Below are 9635 nucleotides of genomic sequence, written 5' to 3' on the forward strand. Positions count from 1 at the left end.
TAACAGGGTAGACCTGTATCAGTAATAGATTTTGTGCATTTTGTTTGGCACTAGTGGTGGATTTTGTGGTGCATGTGTGGGTGTGGCTTTACAGAGTGAGTGTGTGTGTGCAGTGATCTCATGGTGATGGGCTAATCTGAAACAGGTGTGCTGGGCATGACTTCAGCCAGCTTAACTACCCCCACACACACTCTCCTTCAGTCTCCCTCTGCTCTTCTTTGTGACAGGTACCTGTGTGCATGTGTCCTGAGGCCTCTCTCTACCTAGGAAACTGTAAGTTGAATGTCTTGTTATCTTGTGTTGAGTCTCCCTCTGCTCTTCTTTGTGACAGTTTTGTGGTGTGTGATGTGGGCTGGAGTAGTCTTAGGACGGTGGGTCGGCCTGGAAGCAACTGCAACGGCTGAGCAGCAGCAGTGCCTTGCAGCCACACAGAGTTGAGTGCAGCAGTCATCAGCAGCACAGCATGCGGCGTCAGCAGCTGTAGTACAGCCACACCGAGCCAGTGCATCAGTCGACCAGCCGGATCCAGCCTGCCAGCCTGGTGACAGTGAAGCCCGGCCACTCACTAGGCCACACAGAACCCACACCTTCAGCCATCCCCCTCTAGTATTTTTTTTAATTAATTTCCCCTGCACTCAATTAACTTTTTAGATATTTATGGATATGAATAATAAAGGACTCATTTAAATTCTATCTCTGTCTTGTTGTTGTCTTGCCCACTATCCATTGGCTGGTCAATTGCTCGAACTGAAAGAACACTTTACACATAGATTACCTATACCGCCAGACTGGAAGGGCTATGCAGGATGTACAGCCTGACTCAGAGAGACAGACCAGATGCGAGAGAGTGTTGGTACTGAGAAGGAATTGGAAGATCTGTCATGATTTGGAGTTTTCAGGTGGGTTTTCTGTGCTTGGTGTGTTTTTCCTTCTGCCTGTGTGTTTCAGAGGTGCAGCAGAGACTGGGCATGTTTTTCCTGGAGGGCTGGAGCTTGCCACACACACCTGCAGCTAATCACCTCATCACTCCTGGTTAAATACCTTGGTCTACTCTTCATTCGCTGCCAGATTGTTTCAGACACCACACCATGGTAGTTAACCTTCAAGCCTTGATCCAAATGTTTTTGCCTAGTTGCTTTTTTTTGTCTTTTGACCAGATTTAACCCTGTTTCTCCTCGTTCCTCCCCAGTGTTGGCATCTCCACGCTCTCCCGCACCCCTGCCACCAGCCACACTGCTTCTTAGATTCCCCAAGCTGAACCTACTCCAGGACCTCGTCTACCTACTGGTAACACTGTACCACCACCACCCAGCCCGCCACTATGCTTCTCTGCATTCTCTGGAGTTTCCTGACTGGTAACCCCTCTCCTCACGGAGCCCTCTTCATTCTGCTTCAACGAGCTACCCCTGAACTGCACTTGATCAATTGTTCAATAAATCACATTTAAACCTTCTACAGTCTGGTAGTCTGCTTTTGGGTCCTTCTACAAACATTCAACCTGTCACAAGATGAGGGCTTTGAAGATACTGGCTAGGACCTGACTGTTGAGCTATTCGAGCTGTCCTTTGGCCCATCGCCTGTCACCATCAGTTTAGCCAGCATTCCAACTCCCACTTCTCTCCAGACCACTACTTGCTTCTCTGGGCATCTTGTATCACTCCGGCAGAACCTGAGAATCAACTGGTAAATATTCTCACATGTTATCATACTTGGTCACTGGCTCATGATGATTACAATTTTGATTGTATTTCATTTTACAGACTATGTACCGAGCGTAATGATATGCGCTCAGATATGCCCTCTGGCCCAACAGTCTTTCCTGGCAGCTCTATAAGAGTCCTCCCACCTCCTTCCAGCTAATATTGCTGCTTCTGTGAGTGCTGGCCCCTCCATTTCATCACCCATCACCCCAGCAGCATCTCAACAACAGCTGGTAAGTGTTTTTGACACGTGATGTACCATAATCTCTTAAACTGTTGGTATGATGTGAGTTTTTTATTTATCTTTTTTTCCCAGGCTTTGGATTTGCTGACAGGGTTTCCTCTGGACCATCATTTGTTACCACCAGCTCAGCCTCCTTCCATCCTATCCTCACCACCCTCACAACCACTGTCTCAGCTGTTGCAGCTACTGCTCACTCTGGATCACCAGTCATCGCCCCAGGCAGCATCTGAGCAACAGCGTGACAGATGTTATTTTCTGCTTGTGATAGTGTTTTTTTTTTTTTTTTTTAACTCTTATTTGTCAGCCTGTGATGAGCATAGTGTCCGAGGAATGGACTGGGTAGACAGCCTGGCAGAATACTTAATGGGGCTCAGGACTAACACTCCAACCAGCAGGCCAGTACCATCATTGCACATTCTTACTACAGTAAGATTAGGCAGATGGTCCTGGGTAACGGGGAGGTTATGTATGACACTTATCTGCAGTTGTTTGTCAAACAAAACTCATTCAGTGGCAGAACAAGCAACTGAAAGGGCAGGAATGTAGTATTCTGCTGCAAGGGGTAAACTTGCCTGCCTCGATTCCTGTTGCTTCTGTGCTACTTCCACCTGTACAGGTACGCCCCACTGCTGCACCTCCACTGCCTGGCCCCCAACATCAGTACCACTTACCTCAAAGTACAGTAGGGCTGGCAGTGGTCAAAAGGAAGTTGGCAACTCCAGCCCAACACCCACACACTGCACAGTATGTCCACCCAAGCTTGCCAGCTCAGAGGCAGTTGTTCCCTCAGCAGGCAACTGTGAGAAATTCTCAAATGTCCCTTCTTATTTTGATATTATTCTTACATATGAAACTTAACAATATAGATACATTATTTATTATGTAAAGTGAAATCTTATTGTTTGTGCTTCCAACATGAGTTCTGTCTTGTGATAGTTATGTGGTTGCAAAGTATGAATGGATGTATTCATGTATTGTATATGGTATAATGTGCCGTGAAAATTAACATAAAGGAACTTAGGTAAGGAGTTCATCCTGAAGGGGGTTGGTGAAGCCTCTATGTACAAGTGTTTTGACCTTAGGTTGATGTAAGACACACAACAGTGGTTGAAGTATATAAGAAGTTTATATGTATCATGAGATGGAGGTGGAGATGAATGGAATAGTGTTTTGAGAAAGATCATATGCAATCTTGTGACTGTTATAATTGAATGTATTATTCATTATTACAAAAGCTTGAGGAAAGACTGTCTTTCCTCAGTCAACATCTATGCGCTGCTGGTGTGTGGCTCTTGCTCGCAAGCAATAAAGAACTTCTAGAAAAGAAATATTGTGTCGAACTTGGTGTTTGACCAACTCTCATCTGCACTAGACAAGCGACTGATTTTCAATTGCCACGACACAACCCAGCTACCTCCACCCTCCTCAGCCAGAAGCTATTTATTTCTATTTAATTATATTTGTTAACAAATGATTATTACCTCTGCCAAGGAGGCTATGTTTTCACCTGTGGAGGTTGGTTGGTTGGTTTTGTCGGCAAGATTACACAAAAACTCCTGAACAGATTTCCGAAATTTAAATGGAGGATGGGCTCCAGCCCAGAATAGATCTCATTAGCTTTTGGTGCAGATCCAGATGAAGGAACACATTTTCCAATATTTTTGTCAATTTCTCAGGAAATAATGGATGATCTTGAATTTAAAAATATCAGGCTTATTTAGGTGGCTGGTACCTATGAGTGAATACAATTTTATGCAGACCCGAATAAAAATCTGGATCTAGCAGATTTTAAATGTAACATCCGAGATTGCAGTAGGCTTCATTGAATTAAAGGTGTGTGTTTATAGTAACAAGTCTGTCTGTGTGGTTTTTTTTTCTGTTTGTGAGAGATACCAAAAATATCTGTTCAAACAGGAGTCAAGCCTGTTTAATTAATTGTTTCTACTAATGTTTCTTACATTCGTAAAAGTCACATTTCTACATAATATAAGCATTAAACAACACAATCTTCCGATTTTGATGTATATAGCATCTATAATGAGCCACTCTCTTATTGTAATCACTTATTAAGTTTGATTTCACATATTCTTATCTCTTGTTGAAAGTTTGGGTTAATACAGAGATGTTCCTGCTGAGATTTGAACCAGCAACCTTCGGATCACCCGCTCCACATAATAAATTCTAGCACAGTGTTGTGTTTGTACATATTTCTTAAACAAAATGAATCTAGATTCAGACTCCTTTTCTCTGTTTGCTAAATTGTGCACCTGAAGGCTCAGACCTTGAAATGTAAAAATGCAAAACCTACAACTTGCCTCTTGTCCATCTGCCAGTAAGGCCTGCCAAGGAAAAGTAATCCCACTACAGAGGTATGTCGTCTTTTATATCATTAAAACAATTCCGTGTTGTATAAAGACGTTTCATTTGTACAAGCTAGCTTAAATTAAAACAAAACACAACTAGCTAATAATGCTGGATAATGAAGCTATGTTAGCTGCTAAGGATGTTTATGAATCATCTAAATGTCAAGCCTGTTAACTTATTTGGCTGACTTGCTGCTGTCTGGTTAACTGCTGCTGCTGTTTAGTGTTCCTCCTACATAGAATGTTAGACATTGTGCTGAAATCCGCTCACCAATATGTAAATAATTACCCATATTGTTGGGCATGTGTAACTATTTAATTGTAGTGCAACCTCTTTTATTTTAATGCATAATCACAAGTAGGTAATAATTTGTTACGTTGAACCACTGGTGCTAGTAGTACTGTGTAGGCTGCAGCAGTTGTTTGTCCTTCTGTCTGCTGCAGCCACATGTATTTGCTTGTACAGTAATAGTCAGGCTAATCTACTTTATAACTGTCAGGGCCCTGATCAGCCGGCCCTGATCAGCAACATCGGTGAATTGGGATGTCTGCACAGAGCCCAAAGGATACTAAAAGACAATATCCACCTCGGCCACAGTCTGTACACCCTGCTGCCATCTGGCAAAAGATACAGAGGTATCCTTTGCCATACTACCAGACTATGAAGCAGCTTAATTCCCCAGGCCATGAGATCCTTTAATTCATCATCAACACTCCTTTTTCCAAACTAGATGTATAGAATGACTCAAACATTGTCTGTTTTTTTTTAAATCCTTGTGATTTAACAATAAATGTACCTTCTATCTTGTATCCAACCAACCCAACTTGCTGACAAACTGCATTCAGTTGTTTCCACCCACTGAGGAGCTCACTCATCTCAGACATTATTTATGTACTGTACACAAAAGTGTTGTGAAGTCTTCTTTCCTCTTTTTCAATTCTTCTGAAAAACTGGACCCTCTTTTACTGTCCACTTCTCCACCAGCAAGCTAGTCGTATGCACTGCACTTACATCTTAAGTGGTGTTTATATGAAGAATTTGTGTGTGGATGCTGTGCTGTAAACTGAGCTCAGCCTGCAGTCTGCTTTAATCCAAACCATCCAGTCTGACTTAGGAGGAGTATTTACTCACACTGTAAACCCATAACCAAAGAGGTGTGGGGGTGGGGGAAGGGGGATGCTGAAAACAGAAGAACAGAAAGGGGGAGAGGTTTTTTTTTCCTCAGATGTGTATAAGTGTGTCTTTGGTTGAAATGTGGTGTGTGTGTGTGTGTGTGTGTGTGTGTGTGTGTGTGTGTGTGTGTGTGTGTGTGTTAGTGTGTGTGTGTGCGCGCGCGCGCGTGCGTGTGTGTGTGTGTGCGCATATGTAGTGGTACCTGTGCTCCGTCTTAATCTGTCAGCTGCTCCGACACTGAGATCTATCTTGCAGCAGTGGGCAGGAGAGTGGGAAAGAGAGGGCAGTAATTAAACCTCTTGGTGGATGGTGTGTGTGCATGTGCATTTGTGTGTGCATCTATGTCTGTATTTGTGTGCAGATGTGTGTAGGTGAAATCTCATTCCACTGTGCAGGTTTGTGTGTGTCTACATGTGGGTGTGTGTGTCCCAATGCTTTTTTTTTTTGCATGTGTTTGTCCACGTGTTCACAGCATAGTGTGTCTACATCAGCATGTCTTTCAAAATAAGTGTCCCAACTTGTGTGTGTGCACGGTGCACTTTGGGTGACATTTTTATTGCCAGCGGATGGAAGCAATATCTCGTCTACAAGGCTAGACGTGGGTGACAAAATGGCATCTTAATTTTCTTCAGGGAGCAGTGACTCACTCCATCAACTCCACATGAGCGCTAAACTCAATCATTCAGCAGGCTGAGCGTCAAGCCCAGGCCACGCTTAGCATTTCTATTAGCCTAATGTTTGTTTACAGGTGCAAACCCTGAGCATTACATTACATTATTGAGCGCAGATCCCATTTCATCCTGTATGACAATAATGAAGTCAGGAGTGGGTTAAGTTGAGGAGTGGACCTAGTGATTGTTGAAAGCCATGTCAAGAGGCTGAGTGTTGGAATTTGTTTAGGTTTCATTAAGGATTAAGACAAGTCGCTTCAGGCTCCAGATGGAGGATCAGGACTGCAGTCTTCAACTGGAAGTCAGGCTTTTCCCTATGTACTATGTAGTTTTGGAGAGGACATTTTAAGAGAAGAGAAAGAGAGAAAGGTCGAGAGAAAACGCAGTCATGATTGACTTTCATAACTGATGAAACTGAATAAACAAACTGTCCTCAAAGGACAACACAATTTCATACTATTTTACTTGGTTAATATTTGCAGGACCATTCTAAATAACAATCTGTCTTGCTTCAAACAGTATTCCTCTGAGGGCAGCTTGGCTATTCAGTTATAGAAATATATCAAATTTCTGATGTTACATTAGACACATTCGTACTGTAAATATACACTTTTTTGTGTGAATTTCTTTTTCAAAACTACATAGTATACCTTTAAATCAGTGTGGTTTAAATCCTGATTAAGCAGAAATCAACCATGTATTTCAGTTCCACCTGGTTCTTAAATGGTTTTCATCCAACTGCTGCTCACATATTTAGGGAATTCCAGAAAGTTCAGACATAGAGAATGCTAATCTGTTTACACTGTTAGTAGTCTAAATGTTGGTAAAATGCTGTCAGAGGATTACATCCTTGAACGTGAGCCAGTAACTTCTCAACTAATTTCACTGCTGTTACCTGATATGCACATAAGCACTGCTATTGTGAGGCAGCAGAAAGTGACTGTGCCAAAAGTCAGCACAGCATTTTTCCTGCTATTTGGAGGGCGCATTATTCATACAGTGATGTGACAGTGATATGACACTCTGAATTTATGATCAATTTAAATGTTTCCATGCTTAGTTATGTAACTGTGAAGTCGTATATTTAATCAGCTAAACTAGCTAAACTAAAAGCTTGAAACTTGTCAGCAGAACATTATTAAGATACTAACTGATCCTGTTCGCACGTCAGGAGTTTCAAACAATCAATGAAGTTCCTCCATCTGCTGTTCCTCATGTTAAGGGATGTACACATATCATTTCTGCTGATGGAGGATTGCTGCAGGTTATGTCATTAAAGGGGACATATTATGCAAATCTCACTTTTTCCTTGGTTTAGTATGTATATTTGTGTATCCGGAGTGCCTCCCCACCCCTTAAGCATAAGTTTCGACAACTAAGTCAATATTTTGTACCTGCCGGAGTCAGGAAATGAGTCTCTAAATGAGCCATTTGGATTTCACCCGGACTGTTACTTAACAGTCCGGGTGATTTGAATACTGCAGCCCTCGCGCTGGCTATCTCCTCCCACACTACGCCAGCTACCTGAACGAGGATCTGCCATTTTCTCGTTCTCGCTTCACTTGTACGCGACAGCCTGACCGCTACCATGCACAACCCGAAAGCCAAGCACTGCTGCTCTGTCTTCGGATGCACGGATCCTCCTGTTTCGCTACATCGCCTCCCTACCAAAGAGGATATCAGAGTGAAGTGGCTACTTTTTATTTATCAGGGAAACGTCCCAGCTTCAGTGAGCAAAAGCGTTATGGTCTGTGCCAGTCACTTCACGCCGGACTGCTTCAGCAACCAGGGTCAGGACTGGACGCTGGACTGGCAACAAGATTGTCCCTAAAAGATGGATCCATACCCACTGTCAATGATGGAACTGTAAGTATTTAAAAAACAGTGTAGTTTGTGTTACTTTGGCCGTTTAGCACATGAGCTAATGCTAACCGTTGATGCAAATATGAGGCTGAACTAACATTACATGTGAAGTTATCAACGTTGGGCTTACTGGCCGTAGGATTCACGATAATGTTAATGTTACCAAACGTTAATTTGTCATATCAGCACTCTTAAAACATGACAGTGAATTGAGAAAATGAATTAGGATATTGAGATTTTATTGCTTCTAACCGGCCGGTGAGCTACTGCTCGGCCGTGAACATGGGGAGGAGACGGTGTGAAATGTCTCAGTTATTAGCGGCCGGTGAACCACTGTTCAGCCGTGAACAAGCAGAGGAGACGGTGTGAAATGTCTCAGTTATTAGCGGCCGGTGAACCACTGTTCCGCCGTGAACAAGCAGAGGAGATTGTATGAAATCGTCTCAGTTCTTCGCGGACGGTGAGCTACGTTAATTCATTAGCATGTTGTGCTAAAGGACAGTGTGTTAGACGCCCAGGAGTATCTTGGCAGTCTAACGACTTCCTGTGTGTTGGTATACATGTAATACGTGTGTAGCGTTAGCTGCTGGCATGGGAGACCAGACCTGAGAGCACCAACACGTTATCTGCAGTAAAGCAATCACTACTTTCTCTTGGAGCCGGAGACAGGGGTTACCTGCTACATGTCTGCTGTGCTACTATCAGTTATATGCATGCATGGACACAGAAAAGTTGCTTCGCAAATGTGTATAGCTCGTTGCAATGGTAACACCCCTGCTGTGCTCAATCCTTTGTTTTTTTCGACCAAAGCATGTTACTATCATTCCATTTAGACATCAAGGAACCATGTCAACAAGCAGAAATGAGCACAATATGTCACCTTTAATATTTTCCTCATCAAAGACGTATTTCACCCACCTGCATCTGGGGCTGTCACCTTCCAAGCAGAAAAATAAAGGACACCACTGGCAGCCAGGGCGCCGCTCCGCAGGTGCCTGACCACCACTGGCCAAAGGGTGGTGGTAAATCATATTGTAGACCTGCGTTAACAGTAGGATGACAGATTTTTAATTAAATAAATCAAAATATTTTTTTTTATATAGACCCAAATCACAATCACATTGCCTCAGTGGACTTTAAAATCTGTACAGTGAATGACATCCTCTGTCCTTAGACCCTCGATTAGAGTGTAGAAAAACTTGCCATATTACAATAAACAGTATGAATTTTACAGTATTTTTTATTTATTCTTTCATTCATTTTGTCTTTGTTGTTTTTTGATGAAATCATGAATGATACTATCAATATTACATTAAACTATTTTCTGATTGTATTAATTGTCTAATGACGATGTATTGATGTTGTAATGATGATATATCCCCCAGGCCATAGTGTGAACACAGATTTGGCTAAAATAATTGTCATCTGCCTGTCCTGAAAAGTAGTCACACAAGCCAAACAGTGAAAACACACAGAAATAGCCTATCTACATACATCTGATAAAAAAAATTAGTAAAACACTATTGTGGCTAAAACACTATTTTAGTTTTAACATTTTATACTGTTGATTAATTCTACTGAAGGATGCAATTTTCAGAATGATAAAGCATGAGTTTATAA

At 42.3% G+C, this 9635-nt stretch overlaps 1 long non-coding RNA gene across 1 annotated transcript; it reads left to right on the plus strand.

Moving 5' to 3' along the window:
- Positions 1–240: 240 nt before the first annotated feature.
- On the plus strand, positions 241–693 carry LOC141008904 (uncharacterized). The gene is made up of 2 exons (XR_012180104.1): positions 241–273; positions 362–693. It is a non-coding gene; the product is annotated as an uncharacterized lncRNA (long non-coding RNA).
- The last annotated feature ends 8942 nt before the right edge of the window (positions 694–9635 follow it).

This window comes from Pagrus major, chromosome 15 (genome assembly GCF_040436345.1).
Source record: "Pagrus major chromosome 15, Pma_NU_1.0".
Classification (NCBI taxonomy): domain Eukaryota; kingdom Metazoa; phylum Chordata; class Actinopteri; order Spariformes; family Sparidae; genus Pagrus; species Pagrus major.